This window comes from Sturnira hondurensis, unplaced genomic scaffold, assembly GCF_014824575.4.
Source record: "Sturnira hondurensis isolate 20B ecotype Veracruz unplaced genomic scaffold, ASM1482457v3 Scaffold0006213, whole genome shotgun sequence".
Classification (NCBI taxonomy): domain Eukaryota; kingdom Metazoa; phylum Chordata; class Mammalia; order Chiroptera; family Phyllostomidae; genus Sturnira; species Sturnira hondurensis.
Genome location: NW_028078844.1, coordinates 444,347 through 466,148, shown reverse-complemented (window position 1 = coordinate 466,148; position 21,802 = coordinate 444,347).

Here is a 21,802-nt window from a genome sequence, read left to right as displayed (position 1 = left end):
GTAGGACAAAATGGCGGTTGAACTACAACCAAGAAAAGATGGCTGACATCAAACCAGGGAGCTGAAACGGTGGGCTTTGCCAAAACATATCCACATAGCAACTTGAGCCCAAGGAGAGCCACCAGTGATATATTGCCCCTTTGTTCAAAGGGGACCAATCCCCAGCTCCCACAGAGAGCCAACGGAAATAAAACCCTGCCATATTTCCTGCCTGGGTGTGACTTCCCCAGCCCCCCTCTGCAGACTGGAGAACCTAGTCCTGGTGCACAAACCCCAATAAAGCTCTATACTGCCTGACTTTGTGGCTGATCGGTATTTCTTCGGCAGAGCCTAGAAAACCTTTCATTTAATGCTGAAACCTGGGAGGAGTTGTTGTCTGCTGAAGACCGCTCCTCTCCCTACTCCCCGAGGAGGCCTCGTGGCCACCCCACCAGTCTGGACTAAGAACCAGGGTAAGTGCCGTTGCTCTTAAGTTTCTGGTCCCTGAGCACTGATTCCGGACCCAGTCTGCTGGGAGAGACTGCTCCCACACCAAAACCGTAGTGCTGCGTCAGGTGACCCTTCTAGGAGAGGCTGCTCTTCCCTGCTGGGAGGTTCTGGGCACCAGAGGAGACGTCCCTGGACCTAGACCCCCATTTTGACCTGACCAGATCAGCAGATTGGGTTGAGGGACGCCAATTCCCATCTGCTGCTCTTCATGGGACCAGGAATGGGAGGGCAGGAGTCCAAACTAGACCCTAAGTCACCTCTAGGGTGCCTTCTGAAAAATTTGCCAGCAATTGACCCTGGCCTCCAGAAAATGGCTGATTTTTCCACCCACTACGGCCTGGTCGTTATATTAGCTCAATAATCGTGAAACCTGGCCTCCTGAAGGCACTTTCAATTTCGTCATCCTTACTGACCCAGATAATTTTTGCAGGTGGACTGGCAAATGATCTGAGGTCCCCTAAATTCATGGCTTTTGGGCCTCGCGTTCTCGCCTGGATCTGTGCACCCAGTGCTCCACAGCCCAAGTTCTCCTCTCCTGAGGGAACCCTAAACCCATCTGGCCTCCTAAGCCTACTGCCCCAGAACCTCCCTCCTTTTCTGATCCCCCTGAAGACCTTGCTTCCCCTCCTTCTCCCCCTCCTTATCAGTTCCCAACAACAGCTACTCCAGTCCCGGCCCTCCCCTCCCAGCCGGATTCTCCCCCTCCCTCTGAAGACCTTTCTTCCCAGGTTAGCTCACACACTCGCTCCTGTCTGAATCTAGTGTCCCTAGACTCCTGCATTTGCCTCCTCCAGGAAGTGGCGGGAGCAGAAGGTGTCATTTGGGTCCATGTCCCCTTCTCACTAACTGACTTCTCTTCAATTGAAAAACACCTAGGCTCATTCTCCAATAACCCTACCAATTTTATCAGGGAATTCCAGTACCTAGTCCAGGCTTATGACCTCACATGGCATGACCTGCACATCATTTTAACTTCCCCCATGACCCCGGACGGGCACAACCGTGTCCAGACTGCAGCTAGGGCTCATGCAGACCAAACCCATGCCACCAATCCCTTCATGCCAGTAGGGGCTGAAGCCGTGCCAGAGGTGGAACCAGACTGGGGCTACCAGGTAGGACAGGCAGGTTGGAGACACCAAGAACAAATGGTCAAGTGCCTGATAGCAGGTATGCACCAATCTGCCCAGAAAGCAGTCAATTACAATAAGCTCAGACAGGTCACCCAAGGCCCCGGAGAAAATCCGGCGCTGTTTCTCAACAGACTAACTGAGACAATGGTGCTCCATACCCACCTTGACCTGGCTTCTAACACTGGGGCCACTGTCCTAGCTACTCACTTTATCTCCCAGTCAGCCCCAGACATTAGATGAAAACTAAAAAAGGCCGAGGATGGCCCCCGAACCTCCATCTGAGATCTGGTAAATAAGGCATCTAAGGTTTTCAATAACCGGGAAGCAGAGGCTGAGGCTCCCCACCAGGCTCACCTACAGCAAAAGGTAGCGCTGCAAACCCAAGCCATGCTAGCGGCCCGGTGGCTGGCAGCAAACACTGGCACGGGGGTGAAGCCTAAGTCCAGGCCAAAGAACACCCCACCAGGGCCCTGTTTCAAGTGTGGCAAAGAAGGGCACTGGGCCCACCAGTGTCCTCAACCTAGGCCACTAATGAAGCCTTGCCCCTATTGCTGACAGCTTGGCCACTGGAGGGATGCCCGTCCCCTTAGAGGCTCGTCCCTGGTGCCTCTACACGGGAGACCAGCTGATCAAGGTGTGGACTCTTCCCTGGCCATGCTGGAACTTCTCGGACTCCTAGATGACTGAATCGTCCTGGACTCGAAGACCCCCATCACCCTCGCTGAGCCCAGGGTAACGCTGCAGGTAGCGGGTAAGTCCATCTCTTTCCTAGTGGACATGGGGGCTACCTATTCTGTTTTACCATCTTTTTCAGGACCTCTTACTCCTTCCCAGATCTCAGTCATGGGGGTTGACGGGACTCCATCTCGCCTGTGGCAAACCCCCCTGCTTAGCTACAGTCAGGACGGCTTTCCCTTTTCCCATTCATTCCTTGTCATACCCTCCTGCTCTATTACCCCTTCCTCCTCTCTTATCCTCCCGTTGTTGGAAAACCCAACTCCATCCAGCTCCACCCATTTCCCCTTCCCTTGTCAACCCACAAGTATGGGACACTTCTACCCCAACTGTGGCTTCTCATCACCCCCTGGTCGTCATCCGCCTAGAACGGCCCGATATTTTCCCATCTCGACCCCAATTTCTTATTTCCCATGCAAACTTAAACAGATTATGGCCTATCATCACCCACCTCCTAGACCAGAAACTTCTTGTCTCTGTTAATTCTCCATACAATACTCCCATTCTCCCAGTCAAAAAACCATCCGGAGCCTACCGCCTGGTCCAGGACCTTAGACTCATCAACAAAGCGGTCATCCCTATCCACCCTGTAGTCCCTAACCCCTATACTATTCTCTCTCACACTCCTCCTAATACAACCCACTTCTCAGCCCTAGACCTCAAAGACGCCTCCTTCATTATCCAACTTCACCCAGAGTCCCAGTTTCTTTTCACCTTCACACGGACAGACCCTAACACTGCTCTGTCACAACAGCTTACGTGGACAGTCTTACCACAAGGGTTTAGAGATAGCCCCCATTTATTTGGTCAGGCTTTAGCTCGAGACTTAGCCTCCTGTGACCTAGGCTCCAGCAAGGTCCTCCAATACATAGATGACCTCCTTCTCTGCAGCCCCACTGCAGAGGGGGGAGTCCAGACAACATAGTGCAAATCTCCTTAACTTCCTCCCCCCCAAAGGATACCGAGTCTCTCCTGACAAGGCTCAGTTGTCAAGCCAGCAAGTCACCTACTTAGGTCTCTCTCACCTACCTCACACAGCCTTACAGTGGACCACACTCAACTCCTCCATAATCTCCAACCATTTATGACAGGAGATCAGATTCTATCTTTCTTGGGGCTAGTTGGATTTTTCAGACATTGGGTCCCCAACTTTGCCCTACTTGCCAAGCTGCTGTATAAATCGGCCAAAGAGACTCCTACTGGCCCCCTCAGGTCCCCCAAGCTAGTGCAAAAAGCCTTTACCATCCTGGAGGACACTTTGTTACAGGCTCCCTCCCTTAGTCTTCCCAATCCCTCTTGCTCTTTCCATCTATTCACAGATGAGAGGCAGGGAATTGCGGTTGGAGTCTTGGCTCAGCTGGTAGGCCCAACATACCACCCAGTAGCCTACTTATCAAAACAGCTTGATCCTACCCTACGTGGATGGCAGCCATGCCTCCAGCATTAGGGAGTGCGGTGGAACTCGGGAAGGAAGCCCTCAAACTCTCTATGCCAACCTGTTACCGTATTTTATTCTCATCACCTTACGGATCTGCTATCTCATCATGCTGTCTCTCTGTTGAGCCCTTCCTGAGGGTGTAGGGATCTATAGGAATTCCACCTCCTGTTCATCAAGGGGATGGCTCTGTCTCTCCAGCTCTCACTGCGCCTCAACCCTCCTTCCCACCCCCACTACAGATATAGAGCCTGCCCACTCTTGCCCAGAAGTACTAGACTTCCTTGGTCGGCCTCTAGACCGTATATCTGACAAGCCTCTCCCTGAGGCACATCTCACTCTGTAGATGGAAGTTCAGTGCTCGGAGCTGATGGCCAAAGACGAGCATCCTATGTGGTAGTAACTTTGACTGAAACCCTTGAGGCCAATGAGCTCCCTGAAGGTACCGCCTCTCAGAAAGCTGAACTCATAGCTCTCACCGGGGCACTTACCCTAGCCCGGGGTAAGAAGGTTACTATCTACACAGACTCCAAATATGCTTTCTTGATTGTTCATAGCCACTCAGCTTTGTGGAAGGAAAGGGGCTTCCTCGCTACTAAAGGTTCACCCATTGTTAATGCCTCCCTCATTGCCAAACTTCTCCAGACCACAAATCTGCCCACTGTCATAGCAGTGGTCCACTGTAAGGGTCATCAGGCCTCACAGGACCCTGTTTCCCATGGCAGTGCCCGGGTGGATGCTGTGGCTCGAGAACTCACCACACACACCCCACCACATCCCATCTTTTTTCTGATCACTGATAATTGCCCTGCCTATTCCCCCCTGAGAGTACTCCACTCTCCTCTGGCAGGGTGGACACCCAGGAAAGGAGGGGTGGGTCTTCCTCAAAGGAAAAATAGCCCTACCCCAAGAATAGGCCACTGCACTTCTCTCTGAAATTCACCAATCTTTACACATTGGTCCGAAAGCTCTGCTGAGGTTTCTAGACCCCTTGTTTATTCACCCCACTCTTTTCCAAGCCATCAAGGAAGTCCACTCTAATTGTACCATTTGCTCCAAGACATCTGCCCAGGGAGGAATGAAGCCTCAGGTCCCGGGCCATCAACTACGTGGACATCTCCCGGGACAGGATTGGCAGGTCGACTTTACACACATGCCTCCCCACAAGAAATTCCACTACCTTTTAACCTTTGTTGACACGTTTTTCAGGTTGGATTGAGGCCCATCCCATGACAAGAGAAACAGCAGATATGGTAGCCGACTCCCTCCTCAACCACATGATCCCACGGTTTGGGCTGCCCTCCTCTATCCAGTCGGACAATGGCCCAGGCTTCATCTCCCAGATCGTCCAGCAGGTCTCCTCCTCCCTTGGCATCACCTGGAAGCTGCACATCCCTTATCATCCCCAGTCTTCCGGTAAAGTAGAACAGGCTAATGGTATCCTGAAAACCCACCTAACCAAACTTACCATAGAAACCAGAAATCCTTGGCCCTCTCTGCTCCCTCTGACCCTCAATCAAATACAGGCAGCCCCATGGGAACCAACAGGACTTAGCCCTTTCGAACTACTGAATGGCCGCCCTTTCCTTATTAACCATAACATGCCAGTATATACTCCTCCTCTGGCCTCCTATCTGCCCTATCTCTTTCTCCTCCAGCATCTTCTCCATGAACATGCTGACAGTTCTTCCTCCAGTGGGGAGGTGTCTGGAGACAGGCCCAGCCATTCTCCTACAGCCTGGAGACCAGGTATTACTCAAGGAGCTCTGGCCTGGACTGCTCCAGTCCAAGTGGACGGGACCCCATACTGTTATTCTAACCACCCCCACAGCAGTGAAACTAGTGGATTAGCCAGTGTGGGTCCACCTCTCCCACCTTAAGCTGGCCCCTGCCTCAAGAAAGTGGTCAGCGCAGCTCATAGGAGATACCTGAGTCCGCTTTACTAAAATACCAGGTTCTCCCGATGAAGTCTCTACAAATCCTCCTTCTTCTCCTTCTTGCTTACCCATGCCTGTCAAAAACCCCTCCTAAACTACAAAGCAAATACATTTAGAGGTTCTGTGTATGTGAAATATATGACAAAGATGGATGGGTAATTTTTCACCCTATCACTTCTTCGGACTGCCCTTCCTCTGGTTGCTCTACATCCATCCTTCTCTCTGCTCCCAAAAGTAGCTTTAGAGGGCCAGATGGCTGGACTGCCCCATACAGATGGCATGCTCTCTGCTTCCTCTATTATTGGATGGATGGTAATTGCAAACTCTGGCCAGACATATATGGAGGCTGCCCCTACTACTATTGCAAATACCATGAATGGAGTCCTCTCCAGTTGTGATGCTTTACCATTTATTACCCATGGGACTCCAAATGGGAGCACGGAGTGAAGGGAAAACTATACCAAAGCCTCTCATATTCGTGTCCCCAGAGTTCCATTGAAATATACTGAACTCTTGTTCCAGGACCATGGAATACAACCCTATTGACTAATACCATATTAACACATGAACAATCCTTGCAAACACTGATCCGACAAGGAAAACAGGAGAGTGCCCCTTTCTCTTGGCTAAGTCTCATACGCCAAGGAATTCAACTCTTCAACATCACTGATATAGGAAAAGTCACTGTTTCCTATGTGCTTTTCTTGACTGCTCCTCTATTGTGGCAGTTCCCATACCCACTCCTCTCAAGGTCATAAACTCCCCAACACCTCTTTTCCTAAAAGATGTACCTCTCTTTCAAAACATAGTGAACAGTCCCAAAGTATGTTACACTACTGCAGGCGCTTCCTCACGCAACCAGACCGTGCAGATATCAGAAACCACCACCAGTCTCCCAGGTACGTTTTTCTGGTGTAATGGAATGCTGCTGGGGACAGTTAACTCCTCCTCGGCCTTCCCCTGCTTCCCGACCATGCTGACCTCACAGTTTACGCATTATGGAGAAGGAGAGCTCAGGGACAAACTAACTAGGCATAAAGAAAAATGAGCTGTCTTCCTGCCCAAACTAGTGGGTCTAGGCAGCGCTGGGCGAACACACAGACTCCAAGCCACTCGCCAGTTACAGGCTGAGTTGGAGCAGACCCTTGATGCCTCTGCCACCTCTCTAGCATCTTTGCAGAGACAGATAACCTCAGTAGCCCAGGTTGCCCTCCAGCACCGTGGAGCTCTACTAACAGCAGAAAGAGGGGGAACATGTCTCTTCCTGCAGGAACAGTGCTGCTTCTAAGTGAATGAGAGCGGCACAATAGAAGAGAATGTTAATACCCTACAGAACCTCAGGGGCAAATTACGCCGAGACCCAACCACTCTCAAAACAATAACCCCGTGGTGGCGTTCCCTACTCTTTACCACCTTGGCCCCAGTCCTAGGGCCAGTCATAATAATCTGCATACTATTAATGCTTGGCCCCCGTTTCCTGAGATTCCTCCAGGAAAGAATTCATGAAGCCTCCCGGGTTACCTTTAACCAGATGCTGCTTCAGGCCCAAACCTACTCGCTCCTCCTTGACGAACCGGAAATGGCCGACCTTTAGCCCCTCTCCGCTATGCCCCCCCTGACAGCAGGAAGTGGCCAGACTGAACACAGTGCCCCTTATCCTATCAAAGAGGTCGGAATGTCAGGATGGGCGGGATAGGACAAAATGGCAGCTGAACTACAACCCGGAAAGGATGGCTGACGTCAAACCAGGGAGCTGAAATGGTGGGCTTTGCCAAAACAGATATCCGCATAGCAACCTGAGCCCGAGGCAAGCCACCCATGATATATTGCCGCTTTGTTCAGAGGGCACCAATCCCCAGCTCCCACAAAGAGAGCCAACCAAAATAAAACCCTGCCACATCCCCTGCTTGGGGGTGACTTCTTCGGCCCCACTTTGCAGACCGGAGATCCTTGTCTGGTGTGCAAACCCCAATAAAGCTCTATATTGCCTGACTTTGTGGCTGATTGGCATTTCTTCCTTGGCAGAGCCTAAGAAAACCTTTCAGATCTCACTGTTGTTTGTGTTTTGAGAGATTCTTGTGTCTTTATTATGATGGTTTGTTTGTTTATTCTGTAACTCCCAACAGTTTTCTTCCTGACAGTTGATTTAAATCAGAGGGAATAGTGGTGGGCTGTCTTTCAATGCTGTGTAATTTAGTTTACATTTCTCTGTCATTTTGCCATCAAGAAAGGTGTCTTCCTTTAGTATAATATTCATATATATAATTGTTGGTTATGTGCTGATTAATATTGTCTATGGTTTTCACAGATAAAACCAACCTTTAATTACATAGGTAATTCAGAGCTATGGATGCTGGATTACTTTTTAAAGTGAGCCATTCTAAAAATTTTCAAAACCTTTGCCTAACTTTCACTGTGAAAATACCATCTAATTTTTGTCTTAAAAGACAGTTTTTCTATTTTCTTTATAATTATTTAAGAATCATGTGGCTGGTGATTCATGTGGTTTCCATAATGGTCATTCAGCATTCATTAGTTACATTTCACTTGAAAGATTGTTTTCTAATGGAAACTTAGACTTATTATATATGCTTTCCCATATTTCTTTTTTTCCTTTTTACAACTTGTTTAATTGCTTTTTCTTCTTTTAAACTACCTGAAATATTGTGGTAAACATTTTGTAAAAGGCAAAAGATTTATGCAATCTGAAGAGAAACCAGAGTATAAGGTAAACCACATTTTGGATCAGAATTTGTTAGATTGCTTTCTTCTTTACAGGAAAACTTATCACTCTATAAAATAAAATAGGAATAATGTGTTATATGTGCATTTAAAATAGTATTTGAAACCTTACTCTAAGTGTAAAGCATTCAAAAACATTCAGGTATAATGTATGAACTTTATTTACTATTGGAGAAATATTTAATAATAGAAATAAGATCTTGGTGAAGCAATGAAAGGATTCCTTTAATGTGTCAATACATCACATGATATCGATATTTTTATCAGATTTTTTATGTTTATAAGTTTTTAAAGACTGAAAAATTAGAAAAACATCTGGAAGGAGGAAGGCATGCTCATTGGCAGATGAGTACATGTGGCCGTAACAGGACAGACAGGGAGCTGAAAGATAATTAAAATCTACCAGAGACGACTGAGGAGAGAAGTTGGCAGGAAAGATCTTTACAGCTAGAGACATTACTTTTGCAAAAACTTAGTAATAAATCATATAGTCAATGTTTGTCTCTTTGACTCCCATTTGTTTATCTTATTGTCTGGATGTATTATTTGTCATTTACTTTTAGACTTGATTTGGTAAAAGTGTTATAAAATTAAGCAGAGCCATTGTGTCTTGCTGGCTCCCTTTGTCTGCCGGTCATTTCTGAAACCATTAACACTCAGCCTGATTTATCCCGGCCTGATTTATCATGATCACTGCCTTGTCTGTTCTAGTACTCTGCCTCAGACAGCCCTTTATAGCATTTACTACATGTGTTATATGTAACATTACATAAAGTGCACTGGCATTTTCTCCCTGATAGATTAAGCTTTTTAAGAATGAGGACTTGGTTGTGTTCAACTTGGTCACTGCAGTGTCTATCATAGTATTTAGCCCATAGTAAGTATGCAATATACTCTTATGTCATGAATTAATCAAACCTGGTCTTACAAGGAATATGCTTCTCACATTTCTCTGTGTGGCAGTCAGCTGTTTGTGGATGGGACTGTCTGAGCTCAGTGTAGGCCTATATACTGAACCTGCATCCTAACTCCAACTTGGCAGGAGTCAGGATGCATAGAAGTGTTTCCTTGAGAGATCAGGTAATTTCCACTATATTAAAAAGGACTGTGTTCAACTTGTCATAATTTTTTTAACATCTTGGATGAAATAACTTTTGAACGGGCTGAATGCAAATCCCTTTTCTGGTCTTAGATCTTGTAGGTTGTTGACTCTTGAAATCTGAATGCTGAGGTCCTATGGGTGGCACATGGACTCCCTTCTCTTGAATCACGGGACCCTGTCATAACCATGCCCCCAAATGGGGGTGTCTTCATCTTAGAACTATCTGGTATCATGTACTTCTGATAGTCCCTTGCAGTTCCTCCTCAGCACAAGGCTTCTTCCTATTGTTCTTAATGAGGATTCCTCAAGGCAGTGAAAAAGGGATGGGTAGTTAGCACAAATTATCCCAAACCAACAAGGCAAAGGCAGAAATATAGAGATGCTCTTCTTAATAGTTTTGTTTTAATGTTCTCTGTTCAACAGGGTGTTGTTTTTTAACGGAAGTCCAAAGACTGAATGAGCCTCAGAGTAAGCTGAGAGTTGAGGGGCAGCAGGGGATTAGAGCACTGTCTGAACGGGGCCGCCTAAGGATCATCTGATGGTCTAGGACTGGGGCATTGGCAAACTGTATCTCGCGGGTCAGATCAAGGCCACCACCTGTTTTGTGTACAGTTTTATGAGAAACACAACCATGTTCATTCATTGCTTACTGCCTGTGGTGTCTTTCCTGCTACACCATTTGAATAGCGACAGAGAGCACAGGGCCTGAGACATGGGGAGGGGTGAAAGAAGGTTTACAGTTCTTAGGGAAACTAATTAAATAATAGAAGAATAAACTCTGTTTCGTGCACTCACAATTGTAAACCTGCTTTTGCCCTACCCTGTAGTTACTATTTGTGACCACTGCTCTAGGGAAGGTAACTAATTTAGTACTTATTACTAATTAGAACCCAGTTCTTCTAAAGTTAGATGTTCAGTGACAGAAGATGGATAAATTGCAAAGGATTTCTTTCTTTTTTTTTTTGTAGGCAAGGCAACTACGAGAATTTCGGTTTCCTCATCTTGCAGGGGGTTACTCAGTTTTGTGTTTGTCTCTGGTCATACACAGCATTTTTCCCCCACTGTGTGTGTACCAGTGTCTCGTGTTCTTAGAACCAACTTTGCCTCTCTGCTGGTCTCCTTGTTAATGAATTAAACTTTTAACACATGCTCACTATGTATGAGAGTCCTTTATAACTCATAAGAAATTACACAGTGACCACTTGAGGCCTGGCTGTGTCTCCACATTTATGTCACATCTTGAGTTATCACTTAATTCTGCTCAGCCTCTGGTTCAGTAAAGATCATACCCAAACCTCAGCCAAACTGCTCTCACCCATATGGTAACATCCACTGGACAAAGTTATTTAAATTAAAAGGTGTGTGTAAAGTAAACACTTCTGTTAACTGCAAAGCACTACATGATTGTTGGTTGTTGCTTCTTGACAAAACCTAGACCTTAGGTATTAAATCAAACATAGAATTCCTATTATGTATGAACTGCAAACTGATACTTGATTCTTTAACTTCTTTATTCATAATAGTTATTTTTAATAAGCAAATGGATAAAAAGATTAATTTGAAGTCCAACTACCCATCTGATGGATGTACTAAAAATGAAAGTGCTTTATTATCTTATGTTAGAGGAATATTCTGTTGATGACGTACATCAAATCCTCAAAAAGTGCTTATGGATGGAAAATTTCCAAGCTATAATAATTACAAAAGGAAGCAAATACCAGAATACAGCTATGAATATGATCTGGAAATAAGTCATTGCCTTTTTATTGAGGGAAAAGGGAGTGATACTTCCAATAAACTAGAAGAAGGGAAATGTCTTGCTGAAATGAATATATAAATTGTTTGTCATACTTTTCAAACCATACGACACATCTATGTTTTAGAGGAATATAGGAAAAAATTTTTGAAGCAGAAAATGTGATAACATATTTAATAACAAACAATATAATGTTTCACCAATGTAAATATAAACAGAACTCAACAGCAGCATTAATAACCATTATTCCTCCCAAATTTTGGGGGGTGGGAAGAAAGTGAGTCTTATAGTCCCCAAAATGCAGTACTTTTTAGAGCAACATCAGTTCTTTCAAACCACACAGTTCTTTTTAATACTCCCAAACTGTTTTTTGGAAACTTATTTTGAAAGGGATAACTACTCTACCAATGATCCGCTTACTCCCCACTCACTAAGTTGAGGCATACATAAGAGTTCAAATATATTTTTGTAATCAAGCTCAAAGAATATTTTACACATTTCTTGACAGCCCAATCTAAATTTTTTGAAGTATGATCATTGGACACATCTTGTGCAATACATAAACTATTTTTTGAGCAGAAGTTAAAACACTGTGGGAAAGCTTTAATAATCTCAGGAGGGTTCCATTCAGTCTGTTATGGTGAGGTACATACTCTGGCTATTCAGTTTTAAGCTCTATATTATACAACCAAATTCTGGTAATATTCTGATATATACAGTGATTTCAAGTGATGTAGCCTACCTAAGGTCATATTTGAATTACAAAATCAAAAGTGATGCTCCTGTGGTCTTGTTAAAAAGTCCATTCTCCATTCAGTATTCCAAATGCCTTCAGCAGTATCTGGCACACAATAGGTAGTTAATCAATATTGGTTGATTTGTTAAATGAAACTCCTATGAAAAAACCTTTTTCCTTTGCCCACCACTGTGCCCTGAAATATTTCAGGGGTAAAATAGCAGGGGCCTAGGAGGATAAAATCTTGCATTAGAGTTTTGAATTAAATAAGTGTAATTATGTGAAATGAGTCTGCTAAACCAAAGAAAGAAAAGCAGAAAGGTTCTATAACAACAACAGCTTCTGAAGTTAAAGTGTTGGATTATAACTCTTATCAGGATGATGAGGAGACAAACTTCCAAATGCTTTTTAATTTTTATTACTTTTGCCAGACAGATGAACTCTTGAGGAAGACAAAATGACTGCTTCTCTTAAAAATGCTGCCAGAGTTGACTAACCAAAGTTTTGATGTAAGTAGCGGTGGAGTGGATGTACTTTGACCTGGCACCCACCTCTACCTGCTTCTTTGTACCTGTGTGTCCCAGAGTGCACTGCCAACTGAGCACTCCTCTGTGGAATGGAGGGGGGCTTCCTTCATGGAGAGAGCAAAAAGAGGGTGGCCTCAGGAAGGTGCCTCTCCTGTTCTTCTCTTCCTCCATGAGGGATTAAAATGTTTGTCTAACTGTTGCACCAGTTCTCAGCCAATCAGCTGGTTGCGTTTGTGCAGCAATCATGCACAAGCTTGGAGCTCTTTCATGGGCCCAGTGAAACCCCATCCTTTGAGGGGCACAGCCTCATCTTTATATGGTTAATGTGCACACCTCAGAATATCCATTACCAAGCTCAGAATTCATGCCAAGTGGTAGGGTAACAGAACATATCACAAGGCATCAGATTATGAAACCACCTGTTGGCGCTCATGTCTCCATTATTACACAACTTTTCTCATGCCACAAGTAGTTTTGTGGACTGCCTACAGCCTTCCAAACCGAAAGTTATTTGGAGGGAGAGCAAAGGAAAAACTAAACAGGAAATAAGTAAGCCAACAGTCATCACCTAATGCAACTGCATAGAAAAGTTGGAAATACTTTAAGTGTTTTTAAAATGTTTGTAGATACCAAAGAGCCAAACCATCTGGGTGAAGCATTCCATTAGTCTTACTTTTTTGTAGGGGCATTAATTTTGAACTGGAAAAACCTCATCCCTGCCCAAGTTAACATACTATGCACTTAACACCTCATTCAAAGCTCCCAAGCATGTTAGGTTCTAATTAGTAATAAAACTTAGAAGTGCATGCTATTAATATTTTTCTTTTAAATATTTGTCCATGAGGCTTGAAAAGGAGAGGAATTCTTCCATGCTCCTTGGAACTCACAAACCCTGTCAAGATGCAAATTCTCTCCTACCTCCTCTTCCTCGCCCCTCCCCCTTCACATCTTTCCATTTTACATTGACCCACCTCCTTCAAGCACCCCTGATCTGATTCTTTGGCTGGTCCGCCTACCCCCGCTCCAACCCTGCCTTGTCACCTAACTCTACCTGTGTCTCTGTCCTCCCCTTTGTGTAGCGTAGTGCCTATTGTGGCATCCTTTCCAAGGTATCTTCTTCCTCCAACCAAATACTAATACTGAGTAATTAGCAGGAGAGAACTTATTAGTAGGACTCATTCGGATTTGAAAGAACTTTTCAATTTGGTCACTCAATAAATGGGAGGAGATGAAGCACTACAATTTTGAATAAGGAGGAGACATCCAGGATGTTTAGGGTCAGTCCTTGAAGACTCAGGAGTCATCCGTAAGGTCATGTTGGGATGGAAATAAGACCATGCCCCATCTGGGGAAGGAGGATGAGAGGGTGGTAGCTGCTGCTATTCCATTTCAGCAAGTTGCCAAATACTGTAGGAAGGCAGGCCAGTATTTTCAGACTTGTTTTCAAGAGAATGTAGGACCCAAATTTTCCTGTGAAATACAGTTGTTTTATGTTTGCAAGAATTCTTTAGTTTTTCCTTAATATATGGGGTGAATAAAACAGTCAACTGCAGATATAGTGAGCTGCCACCTCGCAATATCTGGTCTAGAGAATCCCTGAGAAGTGGCTCAACTGAGTCCTAATTATTAGGACTTTCATTATACCCAGAAGCCTCTGAAATGTCACCATGGCTGTCTTTCAGTGAATTTGACTTTAGGGAATGGTTGATTCACCCAGTAAGGGATTCTCTGGGTTCAGGAGGCTGGCCAGACCTGGAGTGAGCCTGTAGGTTGACCACGGATTGGAGTAGATCACCAGGCCCATTTATGCTGATAGCCTGATTCTGAGGTGACCTCTAGGCTACATGGGTTTCTGATGGGTCTGTATACTCTCTGGCCACCATGTGAAAAAGGCCAGGTGTGTCATCCAACATTTCACCAAGTCTTGCTTTAATAGATCTAAGAAACCTTTAATAAGCCTGGATTAAAAGTACCCTTTATTGGATGATCAATCTGAAAACAAAGTAGATCATTTCACATTCATTCCACAAGTGCAGCCCAAGCTCCTTCATCTGAATGTGATGATCTTGTAAAATAGGACCCCTGTAGTGCCCTGCATACCTGGTGTAGTTTCATAACTGCATTTGCTTAGACTGAGCCTCGGAGCACCCCCATGCTCCTCTAGGCCTAATTCTTGATGCCCTTTTTGGCGTGTCTGGGAAGTCAAGTCTGAACTCCCAGCAGGTGCTCAGTGTCCCCTTTCTAGGTCCCCCAGGATATAGTTTCATCTTAGCATGTATTATACTAGAGCGTGTTGAGATTGGCTGTTGATGTTTGTCTCTGCCACTAAGCTAGAAGCATGTCCCATAGGTCGCACTGCCCAGAGCCTGGTGCCTAGCACACAGTATGCAGTCAATAGGCGCTTGTACTAAACACAGGACAACAGAGTGGGCACCTTCATGCTAGGGGATGAGCCATGTGAATGCTAAAAAAAAACAAACAAACCAAAAAGCTAATACAAATTCCGCACCCCCCCAAAGGGTAATCATGTAAAGATCTAAATATCCCAAACTCAGGAAGGAGTTATAGATATGTTACTTGTCCCTGGCTTGGACATTTTTTTGGAAACATTTAAATGTGTTTCATAGTTACTGCCATCTAAGTTTTCTTTTGTCTTTTACCCTATTTTGGAAGGGCAGAGACTTCTGATCTAAGATGTGTGACCTTGGAAGAGGAAACAAGGGAGGATGGAAGATAATATTCATTTATTCATTTAACAAATGGATATTTATTGAATATCTAGTAGGTGCTAGGGACTCAGCAAAGAATAAACAAAACAATTAAATTCCTGCCCTTAAAGTAGTAGCTTACTTTCCAGGGCCAGTGGGGGACATAGAAAATACTTGAAAATATGGTGTATTTTAAGTGTTGCTAATTTCTTTGGAGAGCAGCAAAGCAGAGAGGAGGGATGTTGGTGTTGAGTGGCAGAGAGTAGGGACTGCCGTTTTAAATGGGGTGGTCTCTGAGGCGGAGGGCGTTTCAGGGTAGACAGGGCCTAGGGAAGCCAGGGAGCACTGGGAGGGGAGTCAGAAAAGTCAATGAGTGGAGAAGGGAAATTTCCAGATGCTGCAGGCTCTGTAGGCCACAGAAGGAACTTGGCTTTACTCTTGTGGGATAGAAGCCTCTGGAGGGTTTTAAGAAAAGCAGTGTGATGTTCTGACTTATCATAGACACAGCTTTCTGAGCTAGGTGTTCACATGAACTACTTCATTCAATCTTGTAAAGTACTCTGTAAGATATGTGATGTTATTTTTCAGGAAAGGACTATACAAGATTTTCCAGAGTCAAATGTGCAGTAAGTGAGGGAGCCAAAAGACAACCTCTGTAAGCCCTGACTTTGTCCTCTGTAAAATAGGGGTGATACGTATAAACACTATACAATTATTGTGAAAGTCAAATGGTAAAAAAGGGCCGAGCAAAGTGCTTGAGGAACTTAATACATGTTCTCTTTATCACAAGGTCATACACACAATAACAAAGTCAACATGACAGAACACCTCCACCTTCATGAATGAAGCCTAAACTAGGCACATTCGTGAGCCTCATATGTTGTTTCCTTTTCTCTTCTATCCTCCTGATATCTTTTGGTTCAGTTTCCTAATCTATATGTCAAGCCTATGGGACTGCTCTCTACGGCGATGTCCACTGAGAAAGCTCTTTATTGGTTTTGCATTGCCCTGGATCTCCGTCACACTAGCCCTTTGGCGACCAGTCAGGGTTGTGCACACTGGGGAGCATCATCAGTCTCCAGTGGATTATCTGGGGGGGGGGGTGTGATGATAGATTGGTCAGATTAACGGCAATGTCACAATCACGTTTGTCAGTGGTGTTACAGAAGGGCCATGCAGAAATGCCCAGAGGAAGATCTCAGAGTTTCGGTAGATGGATGCAAAAGACAAAATGTCACTGCTTCCCAGCAATGCTGGAGCGATGCTGCCTCTTACGTGTTAGCCTTACTACTTTATAAGTATCTTCTGACCTTTACATTCTCTGACAGTTGTGGATCTTTAAAAAAAGGATTCAAGAATATTACCATTATGCAGTTGCCTAGGAACAGGGCCTAAAATACACCTGGCTTTAATAGAAGAGCTAAAATGAGTTTTCATTTTTTGGCATTGTCTCTCTCTTTTCTCTGCTTTCTCTTCCCCCCGCTTTTTCTTTGTACCAACCATCAATTGCAATAGAATTTCTCACTAATCCTTTCTGAACAGTTTGAAACCAAGATACTGAACTTTGAGAGAATTTTTCCATCATGGGAAGCTTTAGCAGCACTGACACTGTGTTTTGAAGCCCAATCCCTAGCCCACTTATATGTAGCATGTAAAGAATCTGTATTGTCAAATCACTCACCACTTGCTTTCTGAGGAAGCTTTGGCCAGCGCTCCTGAGAATGTTAGAAGGAGGAGGCATTATTTGTTTCCTCATCAAGGCATGTTCTAGTACAGTTTTCCAAATAGGTACAAACATAATTTTCTGACCCATAAAAATTTCTCTTCACCACCCTAACCCCTGTCCCAGGATTCTCCATTTCTTCTACTTTTGTTGATGCACTCTTCAGTTGGTCTCTTCCTTTCTAGTGCATGTTGCAAACATAAGCCCTCATAACCACATAAAAAGAAAAGAAAAAAGTCCCTGGCCAGTGTGGCTTGCTTGGTTGGAGCATCATCCCATAACTGAAAGGTTGCAGGTTTGATTCCCAGTCAGAGCACATACCTAGGTTGCCAGTTTGATCCCTGGTCTGGGTGTGTACAGGAGGCAACTAATTGATGCCTCTATCTCAAAATGATTTTTCTTTCCCTTCCCCTCTCTCTAAAAGCAATGAAAAAAATTGCCCCCAGGTAAGGATAAAAAAAGAAAAAGAAACAGTGTAAAGGGAAAGCAGAATATATTCCATCTCTCTCATGTCAGCTGTTTGATCTCTGCCAGGGGACATAAACTGATTTGCAGCAATGCCTCTGGTGGCAAAGGCCACACACTGTCTTATTTGTTTATGAGTCCAGAAGTCCCAAGTCCAGGTCAGTGTACCAACCCCTATTGACTGTTCGACGTTTTGTGGGAAGTTCAAGGACTCAGCTCTGCCAGAGGAGGAAGGAGGATACTTGTGTTCAGATAAGAACTGGTCAAGAACTAGTTCCTGTTGCCTGGCATCATCTCCAGGCTGTTTCCAGACTTTCCTGATTATAAAAAATACCTGATGGCTTGTTCAAATGAGTCATTCAAAGCCTGTCCCCTGAAGACTGATGCAGCAGGTCTGGTGTAGAACTTGGAAAGCAGCTTTCACAAGCACCCTGGGTGATTCTTAGTGGGCAAGTTTACTAAACCACAGGCCTTGGGAACACACAGGGTAGAATCCAGGAGCCTCAGGGCAGCAGACAAGGCTTCCAGTGACCTTGCTTCTTTCTTTCTGTTTCTTTCTTTTAAAGTATATTTACTGATTATATAATTACAGTTGTCCCATTTTTCTCCCCTTTATTCCCCTCTACCCTGCACCGCCCCTCTCACCAGCATCCCCAGCCTGCTTAGTTCATGTCCATGGGTCATACTTATAAGTTCTTTGGCTTCTCCACTTCCTATACTACTCTTAACCTCCCCTTGTCTATTTTATACCTACTATTTATGCTTCTTATTCGCTTCTTTTCCCCCATTTTCCCCCTTCTCATTCCCTACTGTTAACCCTCCATGTGATCTCCATTTCTATTATTCTGTTCCTGTTCTAGTTGTTTGCTTAGTTTTTTTTTGCTTTTGTTCTTTTTTAGGTTCAGTTGTTGATAGTTGTGAGTTTGTTGTCATTTTACTGTTCATGTTTTTGATCATCTTCTTTCTCTTAGATAAACCCCTTTAACATTTCATATAATAAGGGAATGATGAATTTGGCAATGATGAATTTCTTTAACTTGACTTTTCCTAGGAAGCACTTTATCTGCCCTCCCATTCTACGTGATAGCTTTGCTGGATAGAGTAATCTTGGATGTAGGTCCTTGCCTTTCATGACTTTGAATACTTCTTTCCAGCCCCTCTTGCCTATAAAATTTCTTTTGAGAAATCAGCTGATAGTCTTATGGGAACTCCTTTGTAGGTAATTGTCCCTTTGCCCTTGCTGCCTTTAAGATTTTCTCCTTATCTTTAATCTTGGGTAACATATTATGATGTGCCTAGGTGTATGCTTCCTTGGGTCTAACTTCTTTGGGACTCTCTGAGCTTCCTGGAAGTCTATTTCCTTTGCCAGATTAGGAAAGTTCCCTTGCATTATTTTTGCGAATGAGTTTTCAGTTTCTTGCTTTTTCTCCTCTCCTTTGGCACTCCTATGATTCGGATGTTGGAACGTTTAAAGTTGTCCTAAGCCTCTCTACACTTCTTCGAATTCTTATTTCTTTATTCTCCAAATATTCTCCTCTCCAAATCATTGATTTGAGTCCCAGTTTCCATCCTTTCACTGCTGGTTCCCTGTATATTTTCCTTTATGTCACTTTGCATGGCCTTTACTTCTTTCTCTATTTTGTGGCCATAATCAACTATTTCTGTCAGCATCCTGATTACCGGCTTTTTGAACTCTGCATCTGATAGGTTGGCTATCACTTCATCACTTAGCTCTATTTTTGGAGCGTTGTTCCGTTCTTTCATTTGGGCCATATTTTTTTTTCTTGGTGTGCCTATTACAGTAAGGGGCCAAGCCTTAGGTATTTGCCTGGGTTGGGCAACACTCTTTGCTGCATTGTGGCACTGTATGTGGGGGAGGGGTCACAGAGGGAACAGTGCTCCTTGGTCAGCTCTCAGCAATCTTTCAGTCACTGCCCCTGCTACCCAAAAGCAAACTGGACCCTTCTGGTGCTGGTTCATGGGTGGGTGGTTTTGTGTACATTCTAGGGCCCTGTGGGTCTCTGCAACAAACTCTCCTGTGAGGCTGGGAGTTTCTCCTGCTGCCACAACCCCCACACGGTTTTTACAGCCAGAGGTTTTGAGGCTTTATTTCCCCTTCACTGAAACCCTGGGTTGTGTGGTTTGTCTCACTCTCCAATTGTTCCCCCTGGTTTATCTGCATGCAAATGTAGGACCACCCAGTCTGCCCACTGCTGCCTTGCCTGCCCTGTGTTCTAGTCACTACCTTGCCCCATGTCCTCTCTACCCCGGCTGCCCATCTCTGCCCTTCCTACCAGCCTGGATGAATTCTTCCTTAACTCCTTGATTGCCAGACTTTCATACAGTTTGATTTTCTGGAATTTTGGTTATTTTTTTGTTTTTACATTTGTTGTTGCCCTTTGGTTGTGGGAGGAGGCATAGTGTATCTGCCTATGCCTGCATCTTGGCCAGAATTTTCTGCTTCTTCCTAATCTCTTGCTCATACTTTTGGCCTAGACATGACACCTATATGTACCCCACTGGGTGCACAACTCCAGGGCTTTGCCTGTGGCTCCACAGACTACTCTGTGGTTGCACACTCTTCTTACCAGGTTCCCTGTATTTTTGGGGGTTTTTTTAGTTTTTTTTTAAATCAAATTTTGTGTCAGAGTAATATATACAAATAGTATTTTTTTCCAATTTTTAAAATTTAATTCTTTTTCAAGTACAGTTTTCTGTCTATTACTCCCATCCCATCTCACCCCCGTGCTCCCCCCTCCCTCCAGTTTCCTGTGTTTTAAGATTCAATTCAGGTATCACTTTCTTGTGTTTTTGGAGCGGTCTGCTCTTGTTTCTGACACAGAAATAGCACCTACCCAAATTTATTGCAGTTATTGGTTTCTTTATTTCACCTCTACCTCATACTTCTCAGTTTGAATGCAAGAGACCTTGTGTGTTTTACATTTGTGTATGCTTCACGCCGGAGTCTGCAAGAGGACCTGGCATATGATAGGTACTCTGCAACTGGTGATTAACTGCTGTCTGCAAAACACTAGACTGTGAACTTGAGAGCTGGGTCCTTCATCTCTGCAACCTCTAGCCCCTCATTCACTGTCAGTCATTTGAACATTAGCTGAATGAATCATTGAGAAATCTGACTTTATAACCAGGCTTGGGTGCCCTCAGGGCTCTTAGTGGAGGGAGGACTAAGCAACCACAATTTTGAAAGTAAAAGAGGAGCCAAGTTGGGGAGAACCATGGAAACTGAAAAAGGAGAGAGGAAAGAAATATTCAGGGAGGAGGATGCCGGGTGGGCTGTGGTAGTGAAGGGGGTGAAGAAAGTATTGAGGAAGGAGTAAGTGCTGATTGTTTCTGAGCAACTGAGTTTTTGTTGGTAGTTTCCAAAGACAGCCCAGGGGTCGCCGGGGCCGTTTTCACTATCCGCCCTCCCTATGGGCCTACACACAACCTGACCCAGAGTGAGCGCTGACACACTGCCCTGCGGTTTGTGGTCTAGAGTGCCAGGGCCCCATGGCTGGTTCCACTCTGCTGACCTTTTTCTGGGGCAGAATGCTGAAATGTTTTATGCTTTCAGTCTCCTCATTTATAAAATGTCTATATTAATAGTCCATCATCATAAGGCTGCTGCAATAATTAAGTATGATAATTCGTACAAAGGACTTAATATAGTGGTAACACCTAGTAATTAGTTGTAGTGCTGGGCATTGGGCACAGTATATATTCAATAGGAGAGTGGCTAAGAGCACAGGCTTTGAAATAAGGTGGGTGTAGTTTAGAGACCTAGCTGTACTGCTTCAGGCAAGTCACTTCTATGAGTTTCAAGTGTGAAGTGGGGGAAATAGCTACTACTTATTGAGCACTTACTGGAGGCTGAGTACTTTGAATTCATTAGCTTGTGTGAACCACACACTTATTCTATGAGAAGAATGTTACTCCCCCATACCCATCCCCCAATTTCAACAAGTGTCAACTCCTAGTGATCACTGTTTTCTCTATAATCCCCCCTCCCATCTCCCTACCTTCCACCCACACCTGAGTAGTTCCAAGCAAATGCCAAATAGAGGTTCAATTCACCTGTCAACATATTTTATATCAACATATTTTATATGTTGTGCTTTATATGTTTTATAAACATATATTTTATATGTTTATATGAAGCCACTTTGGTGGCTTCACCACATCTGGATTTATTCCAGTCTAAGTAAACAATCGTGGTTCTGGACAGGAAGCATAGTTCAACACCTTGTCTGTTGTTGTCATCCTTGTCTTTCAGCTTCCCAGCCCCCTGATGAGCTGATACCGTTCATGCTGCAGGGG